This window comes from Eptesicus fuscus, chromosome 11 (genome assembly GCF_027574615.1).
Source record: "Eptesicus fuscus isolate TK198812 chromosome 11, DD_ASM_mEF_20220401, whole genome shotgun sequence".
NCBI lineage: Eukaryota > Metazoa > Chordata > Mammalia > Chiroptera > Vespertilionidae > Eptesicus > Eptesicus fuscus.
Window position 1 is genome coordinate 89,190,718 of NC_072483.1, and position 21,155 is coordinate 89,211,872.

Genomic DNA, 21,155 nt, shown 5'->3' on the forward strand with positions numbered 1-21,155 from the left:
CATAAACTCTTATTACATCTTTCTCCTATTCAGGTTATTGTCACAATTTTGATGACATATTGTAATGCCCTCTTAAATGTTCAGAATTCATCCCTGCACTAGGATATAAACTCTCAAAGGAAAGATATTTTATTTATCACAATGTCCCAATAAAATATGCCACTTGTCTAGTGTAGGCACTCAAAATATTCTTAATAGATGAATAAAAGGAAAACATTAATTATAAAGTATAAATTTTTTTAAAATTATAATTATACCTTCATGTTTCAGTTCATATAATTGATAAATATGCAAGTTGCTTTCAACTTTAAACTCCAAAACAATTGTGGAACAGGTCTCCTATCCTTTTGTAGAGCCACTGGAAATTGTAATATTGTAGAATTTGGGACAGAGAAACAATCAATTGTAAATCCTCAACTGAGGCAAGCATCCAATAGAGGATTGTTCCAACTGGTAGAATTCTGATGTGTTTGTTTATCTTCTTAATAACTTTAAACATACAATGTGAAGGTCTGTTGATTGTATTGATCACAGAGCATCCTGTGGAGTTTTGTGTTACTCCTTTCCAAATAATAGGCTCACCTTGAAAATGTAAAGGTCAAGACATGGTAAAGGTTAAAACTTCTTGATTGACACACATTTCTTTCTTTCATGAGATTATGGTCCCACTAAGTCATTTTCACTGATTTTCTTCTGCCAAAAGCTATAACCCTTGTCCAACAGCCATAGAAATTGAATGAAAATAAGGAATAGAAATATATCAAACCAAATCATAAGAGAATCGCGAAGGTAATCAGACTTCTACCGAAGGAATATTGCATCTTATGTTTGTTTTAAGAATTTTCCCACCAGACATTTATATTCTCTAACATACAAAGTACAATTATTAAACTGCCTTTTACACCGTGACATAAAATCATATTAAGACAAAAATGTATTTTAAACATTGATCATCTCAGTTAATTTTTCAAACAAGTTGTGGAGTATGATTGTGAGATAACTTTTAGACATCATTTGGAAGATTTAAAAACGGTTTCAATCATTTGTATTTTAACAAACCTAACCGGATATCTCTTTTGTTTATTTCCTGAGACCAATATTAAGAATAAGTAAATAAATCAAGCATACATTAAACATCTTCATCATCATCATCATCATAAACAACAGAATCTGATTTCCACTGGAGAGCCATGTAAGGCTGTAATACTGCTTTTTTTGTTTATTCTACTCTTTGTTTTTTTAAAAAATATATTTTTATTGATTTCAAAGAGAAAAGGAGATGGGGAGATAGAAATAGAAACATCAATGATTAGAGAGAATCATTGATCAGCTGCCTCCTGCACGCCCCCCACTAGAGATCAAACCCACAATCTGGGCATGTGCCCTGACTGGGAATCGAACTATGGCCTCCTAGTTCATAGGTTGACACTCAATCACTGAGCCATGTCAGCTGGGCTAGTCTGTTTTTGCTTTTTAAGATTTAGTAAATGTGTTTATCCATTATGATTGTCACTCCAAATAGAATATCGCATTTATATGCCTGGGTTTCTGTGTTCAAAGCAGGCAGGACTGTGGCTCACTTCCAAAACAAACAGCCCCATGCCGTGTGGGATTAGAGACAAAGACTGATACAATGAAAAGCCTACATATGTAGAAAATAAGACCTAACCATTATTCTTAAATTGGTCTTTATGTTTACCAATAGGGTGGAATTATGTAATTTAGGTTATGCAAAAATAAACTCAAGAACATAGTGGAAATTAATAAAACTCATTTTAATTATATGGAATTTAAAAGTATTTAAGAAAAAATTGAGGAACTTTAATAAAGAACCCATAAATCAGGAAAAGTATACCATAAGTGATGTACTGCATTTGCACAGTTATATTCAATATTTTTATTCATCGCAATGTGTGAGCGATGTTCTGTGCTAAGGGACAGATATCAATAATGTATGGTCTTCATCCCCAAGAAGCACAGAATGTAATGATTTTATGTCTGCTGAATTTATGGTTGCTCTCTGGGCAGTTTTCTCTTCCATGCAGTTTAGCCCAAACCAGCTCAAATTGGAGGGTGAGTTAGGACCAGCAGCAAGTCAAGCAATTAGGACTCCAAGTAGTCTCTTGGCTGGCGGGGCTTCTTCTCAGAGCTGGAAGTTCATTAGAGTATTCAGCGAGGCTAGAACTCACCATTTCCCCCCCAACAATATGCTGGCTGACCTTGACGTTACTATTAAAACAAATACCAAACCTTAAAGTATTCATACTTATATTAAAAGTTAGCAGGAAAGAGCACATCTTACCATTGGGAAGGGATACATTTAAGTATTGTTATTTTACACTAGTTACCATATACCTTTTAGCACACATACAGAACTTTTAGCTGATTAATAATAATAATAATTAATAAAAATAGATAACATTTTTGAGTGTCCAATATCTTTTAGGTACTTTGCAGATTACATTTGCATTCATGATGCTTAATCATTTTCAACAGCCTGTGGGTCAGGCATCATTGTCTAAATTGAGAAATAAAACATGGTATTCCATAGGGTTAGAATCCAAGCCCTGTGCTTTTTTCAGATTGACCCACTGCCTCTTCATCTAGGTTAGGTTCTTGCTTAGACCCATTTGACATCCTTCCTTTGCTCTTTGGTTATCCTAGACATTTGCTTTGCAGAGAGAGGCAGGGCAGCAAAGAGAGGGACATTTTCATCCTGCCATGCCCATGTATCCTGCTAAGCATTTCTAAGTTGTTAATAGCACTCATACCGCCTAGTGCCCTTAACTCCTGAGAAAAATGGAAAGTAGCTACTCTAGGTGAGACTAGATTATGCTGAAATTTCAGCGGCTCAACAAGCGGAAGATACTTGCTTACTCCCACTGCATGTCCTACATGGGTTGGTCATGGTGTGTGTGTCTGGGGAGGGCAGTGTGTCAGCTTCACACAGGCCGAGGGAGGTATCAAATGTGCAGGCACATCACCGGTACATGTGATCCCCTAGATTGCTGTGGCAGGAGGAGGAAAGCATGGGGAATCCCGTGATGTTTTCTTTGTCCAGAACTGATTGATGTCACATTTCCTCATATTTCATTGGTTAAAACTACCTGTAGTTTTCGGAACCATCCTAATATGCAGGTGGCCTGAAAGGTACGGCCTTCCTTGTGACATAAAGAGAATGAGAACTCAGTCTGTGGGGCACTTCAGAGATGGTTAGTGCAGTGGCTCCCAGTCTGGGAGGTCCCAAGTCCATCTCAGCAAGGCCAGCAGGGGGAGACTTCAAGAGCAAGGGGCACAGGGTTTTGATGGAGGTGATGGAAGCCAACATGGGAAATTATACAAATGGTACAGAGTCCACGCTTGCCTCCTTCATGTCAGAAAACAATCTCTCAGCCCCAAGCTGCAGACTGAAGAGAAAGTGATCCGATTTACCACTTCTAAGGATAAACAAAGAGACCCATAAAATGGAAAGGATCTCAAACACAACCATTTGGTAGCGTAGTATTTTATAATGGCTCATGGCTTTTATAATTGCTTCTCACGGTGCCTGGGAAAATCCGAGGAGTGGGAGGAGAAAACACAAAGGCAGCAGTCAGAGCAGGCAGTGACAGGGCCCCCACCGCGTGCCGGGAACTCCATTACCTTCTGTCATAGCAACCCCTCCATCAAAGGGAGACAGGGCTCTGAAGCAGGGCACGGAGGGGAGTAAAACACACAGATTCCCCAAATGATAGCACAAACTACTACGAGGATGCAGTTGAGGAATAATAGAGAGGAGCAGTCATTTTCCTCCAATTTCTTTCTTAAATTCTAGCAAAAAAAATTATATCCATTTATCGTGCTCTGTGAGATAGGCTATGTTCTCTGAATGATCAGAGATGCCTTTTTTTCAGTTATAAGGCACTTCAGACTGCTTTTGCAGGTATTATGAAGACATTTATAATATCAGTGTCTTTGCAGAACGCGGAGAGTTAGTTTGCTTTTCAAAAATGTTCATATGAAGTTTGCTGGTATGTTTTCACGTTAGCATGTGTATTTACAAATGATAGGACTGATATGTTTCAAGAGAAATAATTTGAAAGAGGATGAATGCTTTGCTATTTCTTGTGTAAATGCCCTCTACCTGAACATTCACATTTTGGTAAGCTGGATAGGTGCCTATCTACCTAGATCTTGACCAAGACAAGAGGAAACACCAGTTTTGTATTTGCCAAACATCTCAATGGATAATGGAGTAAAAAATAAAGGTAAAATTTGCCAAATGCTTATGGAGCACAGAAACAATTTAATGTAATCCTATATAATAAAAGGGTAATATGCAAATTGACCGAACGGTGGAATACCAGTGGGCTGGGGGTGGAGCTAGCAAGCGGGCAGCACCAGGCCAGCCCAGGCAGGTGCCAGCAGGCAGAGGGAGGGGATGGTGATTGGGGGGCAGGGCAAATAGCGATATCAAAGTATTTTTTCTAATTAATTCACTTTCAATGTGCACAAATTTGTGCACCGGGCCACTAGTACATTAATAAACACATTATGCTTTTTGAATCATAAGGGGGATTGAGGATTTTAAAAAAATTCTCAATTATAACAACATTCTTCAACAGTTGCAGAATCTACATTAAACTAGTCTGTTCTGTATTGATGAGTTTACTCTGATTGAATGAAGGAGTTAAAATCCTACACTGAAAGGAATGCTTCCTTTATCATTTCTTTCTTTGCATCCATAATTGACCCAAACACTACTAGTAATCACTCATTTTAGTCTACATGTTTTTTTTAATTGGATGACTGCCTTCAAATTGTGCCAATGTAAGAAGGAAAAACTTGCATACTATAAATTCAAGTGGCAATGTCAACTAATAAATCTGATATCAGGAAAGCAGAATGATCAAGAAAAGGAGTTATTGTTTTGAGCTGATTCGAACAGCATTTCAGTTTAATTAATGTTTTGTCAATTTAGCATTGTAACAATATTGTTAAGTTCTATGTAAGTGTATCACAGGCCTCACTCTTAGGCTGGTGTATGAATTGCACTGCCAGTTAACCCCTGATAAGTTCCCTAAACATAAAACTGATTCTGCTGCAAATTTATAAGCATAGCCTTTCCATTTAAAAGGTCTTTCCAGTATTTTCAGAAAATATCCTACAGGCAGGTCTTATCTGATATTTTTTTTAAATTTCTTATGAATAACCTTGGGTTATGAGAACAGATATTACTGTGTTCAAGGCCCAGTGTCATTGGTGATATTTATTTCTGTGTCTATAAAAAAATTCTTTGTAATTAAAACAGTGACTGAAATGAATCAGGTTTTGTGAGGTTTTTAGGCATTACAGAGAGTTTGGTAATTGAATAGATCTGAAAAAAAAATTCCTCTATTCAATAAGGTTTCAAGCAGTGTAGATAAAGCCATAAAGAAACACAATATTGCCCTAACCGGTTTGGCTCAGTAGATAGAGTGTTGGCCTGCGGACCCAAGGGTCCTGGGTTCGATTCCGGTCAAGGGCATGTACCTTGGTTGCGGGCACATCCCCAGTAGGGGGTGTGCAGCAGGCAGCTGATCGATGTTTCTCTCTCATTGATGTTTCTAACTCTCTATCCCTCTCCCTTCCTCCCTGTAAAAAATCAATAAAATATATTTTTTAAAAAGAAACACAATATGGATAACTCATTTAACCCTCCCCACTTCCTACCGATAAGTGTGTGCTGTTGGCCTTGCTTTCCACATGTGGACCTGGAGAACAGACAGGCTCAGTGACTTGCTTAAGGTCATTCAGTCAGGAGTGCAGAGCTGTGACTTATCTCCCTCCGGGGTCTGGCTCCAGAGCCTGTACCTCTAGTCAGTGTGAAAGTGTCAGTTACTAGTATATTTATAACTTGTTAACTTCACTCAAGTTCAATTCATTTTGTTCTCTCTCATCTGTGGATCTTTGGGGTTCAGATAACTTACATTTTAATATTTATGGTCTTACAAAAATAAGTACACAAAAACATATCAGGACATGATTTCTATCTGGACCAGGATATACAAATCTGGTGCAAAGAAGTATATTAATCCGCCTGCCTAACCATTAAGGCAGATGTCTGTGGTCTGGAATGTTTATGTGGCGGCCAAGACTGCTTTCCTCTTGATAACCTTGGGATGTGGCGGAGGGGACAGACAGACCACCGTGTCTGGTCTACACGTCTCCCCCAGCCTCCTTTTTTCGTTTCAATTTGTTAAGCATGTAACTCAATCGCTCCCGTTTCATCCCAGCCCTTCCCAATCTCCCCAGAGTTCATTTATTGACTCATCTCATTAGCTAACCAGTAGGGTTGTGCACGTGTTACAAACCGAGAAGCTACGGAGTGTTTTAAGGGAATGACCACCACTTTCTCCTCTAAATTTAATCCATGTCTCCATCCAGATTGTGTTGGTAGTGTCTTCTTCTTAAAAAAATAATTATTCTTGTTCTACCAGTACAGAATAATTTCTAACACTGCATACAAGCACATACAATATATACAGTTGTTGGGAAAAAAATCAAACTAGATATGTGAAAACCAGGTATATTGCTTAGAAAAATATATGGCATATAGTAAGCGATAATTAAATATCAGCAATGGTGCTGTTGCTGGTGTTATTATTATTATAATGATGATATTATTATTTTATGATCTCAGTTATCCTGTTAACATGGCAAGGCCTATCAGAATTACTTAGGCAGTCATTACAGAAGGTAACACCGGAGTGAAACATCCGGTTTGGGGAGGTCAGCTCTTCGTAACTAACTTTATAAACTTTATTTCATAAATAATGACCACTTGGGAACCAATGTAAAGGTCAGTATTCTTCTCACTTGGCATGAAATCTTCCCACCTTGTTTGAAACTGCAACCCTAGGGCTCCAACTGAAATGAGATTGGCTACTGCAACACGTTTCTAGTGAAAAGGAACGCAAAGTCACACCTTTGTCCAGGAGGTTTGCCAAAACAAAGTGAATTAGAGAGACACTTTGATTTTATTTGATTTGCCTGCTACTTTTTTTTCCTTCGGTCTCTTCCTAGGAGTTCTAGGGAACTCAGACAAAGTAATGATAATCTAAATATGAGACTCATCTGAACCTTTTGAGTGTAATGTGGAAGGACTGGAAAACCTTTTCTCTGGTAAAGTTCATTCACGTTACTTAGAACCACTATAAAGAAGTGAGCTGAAGGCAGAAATGCAGATGTGATTAACTTGTTTTGAATATATTTCAATTTAAGTAATTTTTTTACTGTGTAATTAAAACTAGTAAGTCCCAACCAAAAATATATTTTCTTAAAAGTAAGAAAGTAAGCAAAGACAAATATGCATAAGGAAAAAACTTAAAATTTGAAAAAGTTGAAATTCCATTCTCTAATGAACTGCTGTGTTTTAAGAGCACAGAGCTGTAGATCATTGATTATCTGAAATTCTACATATTTTATACATTGGAATTTCTTTTTCTGCTTCTTTTTTCAAATATGCTTTCTCATCTTCCTTCTTAAATCCACTACCATGTCCAATTTTACATCTCACTGGATGCTGACATAATTAATTAGCTGCTTAGCTGCATCTTTCCCCTGCATTCCCCACTTGGCTCGCTTTACTCAAATTCACCAACTGTTCTTCCCAGTTAACTGGTTCAGTGAAGAGCGTCCTTCTTTCTTCCTCAAGTTCTCAACAAATCAGAAAATAATACAAAAACATAAAGCACATTGGTGAACAAAATATCAATATAGTGATGAAGACAATGTTGGAAAAACGAGTCCATATTAGTGTGAAATGTGCCTGCCACCTGAACCCAAGAATTTGACATCTTCACCAACCTAGACAGACCAATGCCAGATGGTGCAGCCCACGAAGTAGCAGCCTCGTCCTAGGGGACCGAGGGGGATACAGTTGGTCCTAGTGCCAAGAGTGAAAAGGAGAAGAAGTGACCTTACGTGAAATGTTCTCTCAGGTTCACACTCAGGTAAACTCCTGCAGCAGAGGCAGGGAGAGGCAGGAGGGGTTGCCTCACACAGGAGAGACCATCCAGAGTGAGGAACAACATTCCCACTGACAATTCTTTGTGTGATGCTACTGCCACTTAATCCTATCTAATAAAAGGGTAATATGCAAATTAATCATCACTCCATCACAAAATGGCGGTGCCCATAGCCACAAGATGGCGGCGCCCAGTCCTCTCAGCCCCACCGGGGTCCCCCAGTCCTGGGGGTGATAGCCACTGAGAGCGGGCAGTGTGAGTGGCCTGGCAGAATGCTTGCTTCATCGCTGCAGCAATGAGGCAAGCGTTCTGTGCCCGGCCGCGGATGGGCCTCTGGCCAGGCCGGGGTGCGGAACGCTTGCGTTGTCTCCCCAGCTATGGGGCAAACGTTCCACGCCCACCTGCAGATGGGCCTCTGGGCTGAGGAGAGCCTCTGGGCAGCGGGTGTGGAGTGGCCAGGCCCCGCAGTGAGCTACTGGCGCATGGATCCGTGTGCAGGTCTACTACGAGTAATCTATAATGGACCATTTTGGCTTTTTATATGAAGCTCTAAATTCTCTGCATTGGATGATAGCTTATAAACATTCCCTCCTTTTGACATCACTCTTCCCCAATTCCTCCTTATTCTCCCATTATTTTTGATGGTTAAAGGCCTCCTTTTCTCTCACATATCCCCAATTACTTTATTTATGAAGTCCCTTTCTCATTCTACCTATGAATCATAATTCATAATCCATCTGAAGCTCTATAATATTTTCCAAACAGGAATCTTAATCTATTAAACCTCTCTCTTTTTTCTTTCACTGAAGTTCTTTTATTACTTCAACTCTGGGTAGTCAAGTTTTGTCTTCTTTATCGAACAGACCCTTAAGGTCACTGCTCATAGAAGGTAGCACCTAATATATAATTGACATGGCATATCTATCTATTTGGAAAGTCCCATTCAAATAGTAAATACATTAAAATATTAAATATTGTTCACATGCTCAAAGTGTTCACCATGTTGGTGATTTTATTAGCGGATTTTATGAAAATTTAAAGTAGAATACTTGTAATGGAATGAAAAATATAATGTTATGTATACGGAATCCTACATTTCTGTGGCATTTCTCATTGTCAGATCGAACACCCATTATGTGTAAGGCAGACACTGGAGACACAATTACGGGTGGAGGGCTGGAAGGGAAATGATAATTTCTAGGTGGTTAAGCCGAGCAGTCTGTCCAATTTCCTATGAAAGTTTCAGGAAGAGGGCAGCTCTGTGGCAGGGAGTTGAAGAAAAGTTTGTCTTTCCTCCCACAAATGGTTTCCAGATTATAGATCAGGGGTGGGGATGTATGAAAACCCTTCAGGGAGTATGGGGATTGGTTGTGGAGTAAGCGAACTAACAGCCGCCTGTACCTGGGGGTTTTCTGAGTGACAGGCCCTGCAAACATGCCCATTCCAGTTGTGTCCTGAGGAGAAGAATGGAGAAGGATGGGGAATGATGGGGAAGGATGGGGAAAGAAGGATGGGGAAGGAGGGAGGAGGATGGGGAAGGATGGGGAAGGATGGGGAAGGACGGGGAAGGAAGGATGGGGTAGGAGGGAGGAGGAAGGGGAAGGAGGGGGAAGGATGGAGAAGGATGGAGAATGATGGGGAAGGTTAGAGAAGAATGGAGAAGGATGGGGAAGGATGGGGAAGGATGGGGAAGGATGGAGAAGGATGGAGAAGGATAGAGAAGGATGGGGAAGTGGTTCAGTGGGACAGCGAGGGGAGGCTGGGAATGCTCAGCAAACAGCACTGCGGTGAGGGAAGAGGACTCCGATCTGTAGCATTTGTTAAAATTCCCTCCACATACATATCCCCACTGTGGCTGAGTTCAAGCTCCCAGAATGAGGCCCTGAGCAGGGAGAAGGGAAAGTTGCACACAATTGGCCCCTGGAAGCTGGTGTGAGCGGCTCCATCACTCATTGGTGGGATATTTCATGTGGCCCAATTACTGAGCTCCTTATGTGCTGATAAACTTCGTGTTTAAACCTCCCCAAATCTACATGCCCACATGCCAGTTCCTTCTTCCCACACTTCCTAACATCATGGGAATATAAACACGTGAACCCTGTTAACAATAGAAATTGAACTAATATACAGGGAGACAAACATGTCTGAATAACAGAGAAAGATCGAAGGTGTTCTGATATGGTCTAAGATACTATACATCAATGTAATTGAATATTGATCTAAAGGATATATTATTTCAGAATGAGCTAGAATATCTGAAAACTTTTTGTGTTGCAAAATGAAAATGGGGCACATAAATTATGCTTATTATAGAAATAATGCTATTGTACATTATCCGATCTCTGACTACTTACTAGTAGATTTTGCATATTGTACAACAAGATATGTAGAACTAAACTCTTCTCTTGCAATCTTTCTGATCTACAAACTTTTCATTCCCCTTATGTTTACATCTCTTCGTTTTATTCTCTTCCAAGCGCTTATCAGCCCCAAACCTGGAAAAATCCTGTCCCGTTTCTCTCTCGAACTCATTCACTTTTCACATCAGCTCCCAGCATCAGTTTACCCATCCCTAACTTCTGAACTGTTTCCCTAGTCGTTTCCTATTTCCATTCTCACCTCGTACTTTACGCTTTGGTCTCCTCCATGTTCATGCACATTAAATCTTTTTTACAGATGCCACCCTTTCTTTATGGAATTCACACAGCTGTAACTCGAGCTGCACTTAGTGTCTGTCCCCTTTGCAAGGTGCGTGGCCCCGAGCCGAACTCAGGTGCTCACGATTTCCCCAGTCACTACCCCGCCTTTTGCATCTTCTTACCTTTACTGGGCTGTTTCACCTTCAAAACTCTCCCTTCAGCGTACCTCCTGGGGAACACATCTTCAGGTTTATTTCATCCTAAGGAGACCTGCCTTGCTCTGTTGGGGTTAAGGATGTCTGTATTCTGTGCATTTTTTGTGATGCTGATCAGACTTCTCTCTTTCTATTGTAGATGCTCTGTCACAGGGGTCCGCCTGTTGGATGGCTGGGAGATGTGTTCGTCTTTGTGTGTCTAGGACCTCCCACAGGACGGAAAGGGGGCCATCGATACAGGTAAGTGAAACCGGCTTGAAGAGATTGTATAGATGTTGGAAACGTGTCATTGCTGACCATGCTGTTTTCCATAGTAACTTTAAGGTAAGCTAGAACGGGGCCGAGTTTATAAGACATGTCAGGTGTTATCCTAAGAACGTGTAGGCAAGGCCAATAAAAGGAGGTGTGGTAGTTGTCTTGGCATGTGTGCAAAGTGGTTAGAGCATGGACCCGCAGACTGAAGGGTCATGGTTTGATTCCTGGTCAAGGGCATGTACCTCGGTTACCCACTTGATTCCTGGTCAAAGGCATATGACCATGCAGGTTTGATCTCTGGCATTCAGGGGAAGGGTGGTCGGCAACCAATCCATGTGTCTCTCTCACATTGATGTTTCTCTCTCTCTCTCTTCCTTCCACTCTTTCTCAAACTCAAAGGAAAAAATATATCCTCGGGTGAGGATTCACAAAAACTGTACTGCTCAAAATGTGGATAGCCATTTGTCATAAATGATAGCTGCCATCGTGCCTAAAAGGCAATGGCATATGTTACCCTGCCAATGCCTGTTGCCATAATACAGTTGATATAGTCAAGAATATATATTCTGGTTACAACTACATGTCTTCTGTGCTTAGGGAGACATTCTGAGAATTTCAAAAATATTATTTCTATTTTCAATTTATTTATCATGTATGAGAACTATTCATAGCAACAACACCTTAGAATTGGTGGACACTATAATTTGTTATATATCAGTTAAATTGTAGTTAATGTCAATAAAAAAAAACAAAATTATGTGCAAGACACTGCCTTCAGTGTTTTCCATCAGTTATATTACTTTACGAAATGCCGTCCCTATTTTGTAAATGGGAAATGAAGGCACCGAGGATGCGATGACCTGATTGTGTATATTCGCTGTAAAAGTTGTTTTAAAAGTCATGCATTTTCTCTTCAAAGAACATGCAGTCTCTTGGGTGTGTTACCTCCTGAGGGAGTACCGATTAAGAGTTTTTGCCTCCGCCCGGCCAGTGTGCTCAGTGCTTGAGCGGCGGCCTATGAACCAGAGGTCACTGTTTGATTCCTGGATCAGGGCACATGCCCGGGTTGTGGGCTCAATCACCAGTAGGGGGCGTGCAGGAGGCAGACAGTCAATGATTCTCTCTCATCGTTGATGTTTATCTCTCTCTCCCTCTCCCTTCTTCTCTGAAATAAAATAAATATTTTAAAAAAAAACAACAGAATTTTTGCCTGTAAGTTCAGAAAGGAGAAATCATGATGTCATACACATGATAAGATATGATTTTACTCACCATTTCAAAAGGGTTCCCAAAGTTACTATGTACTCAAGAAGAAATATATCTTGCAGAATGGCTGTGCATGCAGAGGTTTCCATATACAGAATTCACTCACTTACAGGAAGAATTGATGAAATCAGTTCCCATGTGAATTGTCCACATTGGCCAGCACACCAAAACGTCTAATCACTCCATTTCCACTTCTCAGGGGATCGCCATTCTAAAAGATTCCACCAGACTTGCTAGATATGGTGGCAGCTGTACAGTTTGAACAATAAGAAACAGGGAGGAAGATGTTACATTTCAGAGGAATGCCAAGGCTGTTACTAGGCATTTTCTGTTCTCTGTCTCCCATCCAGTGCCGTGGAGATGGTTGAAAGCTTGGCAAGTGCTACAAGTTACAAAACCTCTCAGCAAAGAAGTGCGCACCTCTGTCAAACGTGCGGTTGTTGGATGACTGCTTTGTCCCATTGGCCTCGGCATCATTAGGTCCAGGGCACATTGATCTGGGTCACCATTACGTCTACCACGCAGGACAGAGCAGGCACATAGTACATCTTGATAGAAACGACAAATGAAGTACTCGGGCTGGTGTGGGGAGCGGAAGCTGCCGGGGGTCCAGGTGGGCAATGTGAGTGTCCCTTGCTTGTTGCTCTGAGGTCCGTGGTCGATCCCTACACAGACATAAGGGCCAGAATTCGAACTCAGAAAGCCGCAGTCCCAGAGGGAAGCTTAGGGAAGGCTTACTTATGGGGAGCAGCCCGTGCTAGGATCTTCTGCTGTGCACACTGAACAGGGCATGTCCCTCCTGAAGGATGAGCAAGGCGTTCAGAGGGCAGGGCTTGTCTCTGTGGAAGGAAATGCACATTAGACCTATTGACAGCAGTCAGGACAGTGACAGCAGTGAATGAGGCAACATTGCACGGTCTTATTATTCTGAGTGACATTCAGATACAACCTCAGGCCTTCTCCTTAGAGGCCTGGGAGGAGGAGAATGCACTTGGAGGAAGAGAAAAGGATAAACTAGAGCGCACATCCTTTAACTAGTGGGGGATTGCCACAAAATCCCCATTGGTCACCACTTTTCTTCCCAAGTAGCGTGTCCTGGGAAGCCTGTTATTGTGGCATGCAGTACAACCTTCCCATTAAAATGTCAACCTTATTAGGATTATTTCAACTGTTCAGATGAAGGGAAGTGGAGAGAGGTATTTCAAAGAAGAATTTTATTCATCTAAGAACTATGATAAAAATTTAAGTATTTTTCATAGTAATTTTGGAGATATCTCCTATTGACTTGTTTATGGAGTTGGAGGAGTGCATTATGAGTTAAACAAGAAAGCATATTGGAGTTATTATATTCAACTTTTATCTCAAGACTTAAATTTAAATTCTAAATAAACATGCATACTATTAGCACTTAGTTTTCAATTTTAGGGAGATGGAAGTGTTTTTTTTTCCTAATCAGCAGACATTGAAAAACACATTACATTTAAGTTTCTTGATTAAATACATTATTCAGGTAGTTAAGTCTTCACAAGCATGTCACATGCATATTAAATATTAGGACTAGACGTTAGGATTGGAGTCAAGAATTCCCTTTCAAGTAACAGAATTTTAACCAAGCTGGCATCTTGTAAAATTTTATACATATACATAAAATTTTATACATACATATATATGATTTATTGCCCTTGAAAATAATTTTGTTCCATTTTATTTATATTTTAATTATTATGAAAGATAAAATATTTCAGTTATTTTTATATGTGTCTTTTCTCACTGCTTACCAGATTTCATTGCTAAAGCAGCCTTACATACAAAGTGATTTCTTTATAACCAAGGCAAGTAATTCCTGGCACTCAAATATTCCAGGTCTATAATGTTTTATAAAGAGTGCCTTCAGAAAAACAGTAAGTTTTCTAATTAATATCTACATTTTTCTCATAAGTTAAAATATATGATGTAAAGATTCAATGTAGATTCCAAAGTGTGTGTGTGTGTGTGTGCGCGTGCGTGTGTGTGTGTGTGTGTGTGTGTGTGTGTTGTTTTCTGCTATATCCCCAAAAAGGAAAAGAATAGTACTTAGTATGATATGTGTGTATACACATAAACATACACACATAAGAGATGCTAACAAATCTTTGTAGAATAAGTAAAGGGAGCATCAGTGTTATCATGGAAAGTTTTTGCAAGATTGTCAAACTCGCGGCCAACAGGCTGCATGCCTAAATAAATGAGGCATGTCGCCCACCTGGCCACGAGTTTGACATGCTTGAGAGTAATGGAGGTAAGCGTCCAGATTTCAAAACTCAGCTGCCACATTCTTTAGAAATATGATCTTGAGCAGGTGAACTAAATGCTTTGTATTCATTTCTGCATCAGAAATAGAGAGAATAAACACAGGGTTGTAATGAGGTCCTAATGAGATAATCTACATAGGCAGCACTCAGTAAATATGTAATAAAACAATAATATGCTAATGATATGCTAAGGCTGCTCAACTGCTCACTATGACATGCACTGACCACCAGGGGGCAGATGCTCCAACCGGTAGGTTAGCTTGCTGCTGGGTTCCGGCCAATTGGGACTGCACAAGATGGGCCAGACATGCCCTGGAGCCCTCCCGCAGTCTCTCCCAGGCCCTGATCGTGCACCAGTGGAGTCCCTCGGCCTGGCCTGCACCCTCTCACAATCCAGGACCCCTCAGGGGATGTTGGAGAGCCAGTTTTGGCCTGATCATGCAGGCCATTCCCCTCAGAAGGGTGTCAGATGCAGGGCTCACGACTGGCAAGAGCTGCTGGGGCAGCATGAGCCTCTCCTGATTGGGACTGATTGGATGCGAGCCTGTGGCAGGCACAGGGGGGCCAGGATGAGCAGGAGTGGCAGGTAGGAGCTGCAGGCTGCGTTGGACTGTGGGTTTCAGCCTGATCCCTGCAGGTCACCCTGAGGGACCCCACCCATGCACTAATTCATGCACTGGGCCTCTAGTAAACTATAATAGTTAGTATTTTAAATACAATTACTGGAATTAATGAGAAAGTGACAGTGATCTGTGATGTTAATGAAGGCTATAGACCATAATAATTTAGTGTTTTATCCAATTAGTTAAGTCTTTTAAGTGGTCCAGTGTACAGCCTTTGAAAAAAAGGAGCCAATTTTATAAACATCTTACAAACCTGCAAGTTCTGCTTCAGTATTCCATTTTTAAATTATGGAAGATCTTCAGGTATCTTTAAATCATAGATACATTTTAAAAATTTTAACTAGTAAAGAATATTTGTGCTCATCACAGTCTTCTTTTATTTTTATTATTTTTTAATGTCCATTTATTTGTTAAATTACATTTATCAGAGTGACATTTGTTGATAAAATAATATAGGTTTCAAGTGTCCAATTCTATGATAAATCATGTGTATATCTCATTGTGTGGCCACCACCCAAACTCAAAACAGTAGTCCAGTTTCATTCTTTTGCATGCGGCTCTCCAATTTGGTACAGCCAATATGGAAAACAGTATGGAGTCTCCTACAAAAGTCTTCTACCCAGCAACCCCTCTCCTGGCTATCTGCCCCCCAAAAATGGAAAATATTTTTTGCAAAGATATATGCACACATTTTAAAAATTTTAACTAGTAAAGAATATTTGTGCTCATCACAGTTTCTTGTTTTTTTATTATTAAAAAAGTCTATTTATTTGTTAAATTAAATCTATCAGAGTGACATTTATTGGTAAATGTAAATATGTAATAAAAGCATACAATGCTAATGATAAAATAATATAGGTTTCAAGTGTACAATTCTATGCTAAATCATCCGTCTATTGCATTCCGTGCCCATCACATGCAAACTGAAATCTCCTTTCATTTCCACATACGGGACTTCTTTAGCCACTGCCCCTGCCTCCTTTCCTTTGGTAACCACCATACTGTTGTCTGCATCTGTAAGTTTCTGTTCTTGTTTGTTTATTGGTAGCTTTCAGTTTTATACCCCACGTATGAATGAAATCATATGGTTCTTGACTTTTTCTGTCTGACTTAGTTCGCTCAGCATGATATTCTCAAACTCCATCCATGTTGTCAAAAACGGCAATATTTTATCTTTTCTTAGTCCTGAATAGTATTTTATAGTGGATATGCACCACATCTTCTTTAGCCAATCAAATCCTCTATTGAACAACATTTTGGTTGTCTACATATCTTGGCCACAAAGACTAATCCTCAAAGACATAGGAGTGCATACATCTTTGCAAATTTCCCAATTCAATTCCTTTCGAGAGAAACATGTAAGAACTTGTTTCAAATGCTGTACTTCAGGGTGCTCCCAGGAGTTCTGTCGTATCCAATAGGCTTTAAAGTGCTGTCCAAGGCTGTGCAACACGACAGCCATTGGCTACATGTAAGTAGTGAGGACCTGAAGCACTGTAAGTGTGATGAAGGAGCTGGATTTTTTAGTTTGTTTAATCGTAATAATTAAATTTAAATAGCCACAGATGGCTATTAGCATTTGGAAGACAGCATGTAAATGGTAAATTCCACGTGACAAGCTCCAAATGTGATATTAAATAAAAAGTACTGCTCTATGTAAGAAATAAAGCAATTTGCTTTATAATATTTTTGTATTTCCTTTTAAAAATAATATTATAACATGACAGGGGTTTTGAAGGCCTAACCCAGTGGTCGGCAAACTCCTTAGTCAACAGAGCCAAGTATCAACAGGACAACGATTGAAATTCCTTTTGAGAGCCAAATTTTTTAAACTTAAACTTCTTCTAACGCCACTTCTTCAAAATAGACTCGCCCAGGCCGTGGTATTTTGTGGAAGAGCCACACTCAAGGGGCCAAAGAGCCGCAGTTTGCTGACCACTAGCCTAACCCAACAGGAAGTACTAACTTTAGGAGCAATCTTGCTCTGGTGCGGAAGAACTAGAAAACGGGAGGGCACCCTAAGAAAGGTGCGAGTATAGTCATGGATCAAGATGGCCAAGCTTTGATAACGTGCATGTTGTTAGGGTACTTCCTTGAGCTCGATCTCTCTTACTTTGCTTCCCATCCCTAAAATCCCACTCCCAACAGCGAGAAGCCTTTGGAGGCAGCTGCATGACTTGGTCTTATCCCGCAAGAAGCCACATCACTGTGTATTGGGTAAGGGCAGGCCACCATCACCCCTACCACACAAGTGCCTGACTGCACAGCCTCACACCGGGACACGGGAGGCTGGGGAGTGGGGACACTGAGCGCGCTCAATGGCTTATTTTTTCCTTCCTAACTCCTAAATGACTAGGTTGCTTCATTTTCCTAATAAGCTTGTATTAAAATTTTTAACTTATTTTAAACATGCAGATGAGTGTGATAGTCTGTAATTTAAACAGTTACAGATCCATTTCAAAGAAGACAAATTGTGTGTGTGTGTACACGTGTGCGTGTGCGTGCGTACGTGTGAGTACATATGCATGCGTGTATCTAATTTAAGGTGATACATTACTAAGAGAGATGGTCTTGACAGGTAGAGCTGTGGGTAAAGGGGATAGCACCCTAATGAGGATCACCAATACATTTACAAAAGTTCAAAATGAAAGAAAATGTGCAGAGAGGTTTGAGGTTCCAGCATACGACGGAGGATGGAGATGGGTGAGTGCTCTGACTCACGTAAGGAACTGGACTTTATTATAAAGGCAAGAAGCAGTCCTTGGATTTTCCATCTGAGAGTCCCCTTGCCATGGCGGGATCTAGCTGGGTTTGGAACATCCACTGGGATAGCAGTGTGTGTGGCGATGCACAGAGAAAAGAGAGAAAAGAGTGACAATGTAGAAAGCGATGGTAATTGTCTGAATGAGGGAAGACGAGATCCTCAACAAGGAAAGCATGGGGGCGGGGGGGGGAGGAAATCTAGTTCATTTCAGCAGAATATAGTGCAGAGAAACATACTAAAGGCACATTAAAAGTTATAGGTATTTTAAAAAGTTTTTATGCTTGTGACTGAAAACATGGGAGGAAAATGAAAGACAGAGAGAAGGGATTTTGACAAGAAAGGTAATCATCAGTTGTGTTTTAGATCAGCAGCGCCATCCCTGATAAATCCAGAAATTGAATGTCTTGATTGAGCAGAAGGAATAAGAACACACAAGTGGGTTTTAGGATTTCTCCTATGGAGATTACAGGTACAGATATGGTGGATGATGTCCGTTTGGATGAAAGCTTAACCCAAGGAGGTGAATTTAAAATCTTGAAATTGGAGTAGTTCTGAATGATGATCAGCTTCAATGTGTGAATATCAGTCAGGGCTGTTGAGACTGAGGAACGGACTACAAAACTACTTGCTTGGGGTGTTGTAAAGGCCATCAACACAGGCAGAGAAGTGCTAGCCTAAAAGTCAAAGTCACCAGCATTTACTTGGGGTCAAATAGAATTGCAGATCTGAAAGCACAGGTTCAGGCAGAAACCCAAAAGTATCTGCAGGACAAAGTGAAGGCGAGGGTTTTTTTTTTATAAGAAAAGAGAGTTAGCCTTAACCAGTTTGGCTCAGTGGATAATAGAGCATTGGCCTGCAGACTGAAGGGTCCCAGGTTCGATTCCGGTCAAGGGTATGTACCTTGGTTGCGGGCACATCCCCAGTGGGGAGTGTGCAGGAGGCGGCCGATCAATGTTTCTCTCTCATCGATGTTTCTAACTATCACTCTCCCTTCCTCTCTGTAAAAAATCAATAAAATATATTTTTTAAAAAAGAGGGGTAAATAGTTGCATGAATAGAAAGAAACTCCTACTGGTGCAAGCAAGCTGAGTTACTCTTTAGCTCCACCTGTCTGGTCACTAATTCTATCTTTAGAAAAAGAGTTTATAATGATCAGTCCTTGTTCCAGGATGTCTGCTTTCCTGTTAGCTTTTCAAACAGCTGTGTGTAAGACAGCATTGGTTAGGCCTGGTCCAAACATCCCAATGGCTCAAGGAGCAAGACTTCCTATGGAGTGACTGCTCTCGCTCCATTTAAAAATGTCTTCATTATAAACAAAATAGACTGATGAACAAAATTGATCCACAGACATAGAAGCATAGAAGAGACTGCAGAATCTCAGAGAGAAGGCGGGGGGTTGGGACCCGGGATGGGGGTGGGGGTGGGAAGAGATCAACCAAAAAACTTGTTTGCATATTTGCATAAACCATGGACACAGACAATGGGATGGTGAAGGCCGGGTGAGATGGGGGCCAGTTAGAAGGGGTCAATGGGGGAAAAAGGGGACATAGGTAATACGTTCAACAATAAAGATTAAAAACAGTATCTTCACTTAGGTCAACTTTTTACAGAAGTAACTAGAGTTTAAAAAATGGGGAGGAAAATAGTGATCTAGGAGCCAAAGTCCTAGCTTAGAATAAGATGATGGCTATCGTATTGAAGGTTCCACTAAAAAGTGCTTTTATGGGCTAAACTGAGAAAAAAAATCTGTCCTTGTGACCCTTGGATATTAAATAGGTAAAATATCAGTCATCATTTGAGAAGGAATTTTTTTAATGTTGAATTCCTTAAAAGATTATAGCAACTGTCATTATGGGCTTATCCCCTTATCTATCTATATCTGTCTATCTATATCTATCTATATCTATATCTATATCTATCTATCTATCTATCTATCTATCTAAAGTCTAAGTATCCAACCAACAAGTTGACCAGTCACTATGACGTGCACTGACCACCAGGGGGCAGATGCTCAACGCAGGAGCTGCCCCCTGGTGATCAGTGCGCTCCCACAGCGGGAGCACCACTCAGCTGAAGGACTCTCCTGCAGACACTCCTCCTGTGCACCTGAGCAGCCAAGGCAGGCACAGAGGGGCCGGGATGAGCGAGAGTGGCACAGCCCTCAGGAGATGTTGGACTGCCAGTTTCAGCCCGATCCCACACAGGCCAAAACCGGCTCTCTGACATCCCCCGAGGGGTCCCGGATTGCGAGAGGATGCAGGCCAGGCTGAGGGACCCACCGGTGCACGAATCTGTGCACCGGGCCTCTAGTTATGAATGAAAAAGTATTTGAGAATTTTTCCATTATAATCTATTAAGAAATTAGACATGATTCCATGATTCACTATAAAGAAGTCATGATTAAACAAAAGAATGAGAGTCATTAAAGATTATGAGAATTATTGAAAGAACCTGAAAAAATTATATGGATTGGATGTGCTCAGAGAAATGTAAGGATTTTACATTGATTGAGATTCTCTGCCATCCAAATGAAATGAGGATTTCAAATCAAAATAACAAAGTGATGTTGAAAATTAAAGAATGTTCTATTTCTTTAATTTCTGTCTTTGTAGGTTGAGGTTTATACCTTATATATTAAACATATGTGTTTCCATGAGACTGCTTATGAAGCATATTTCTAATTATCTTTCAGTATCTACACTAACTGGTGAATATAACCACTAAATACATGGCTTTGATTTCATTGCTTTAGTCTATTTGATTAATATCCACTTCCCTTTCTCCTCTATTCTTTATGGTTTTGAGCTCAAAGATGAATTCATTATGTGGAAATAAATTATTATAAGGGTCAGATTCCTTGTTTCAGCCTTAATTAAATTTATGTTGAATTCAAGGGCAGTAAGTTTCAACCAGCAAAAAATGAGAAAATCTTGAAAAAAAAATTAAATGAAGCTGTTGAGAAGAACATTTACACTGTAAGGACATAGTATCCCTTTTCCTTTGTTTAGGGAAAAATAATCAGTGATATTAGTCAATATTTAGGTATAGGTTCTCAGAAAATTTCAGTTAGAGCTATAGTTGCTCTAAATCTTGTCCTCATAACAGTTAATTTGG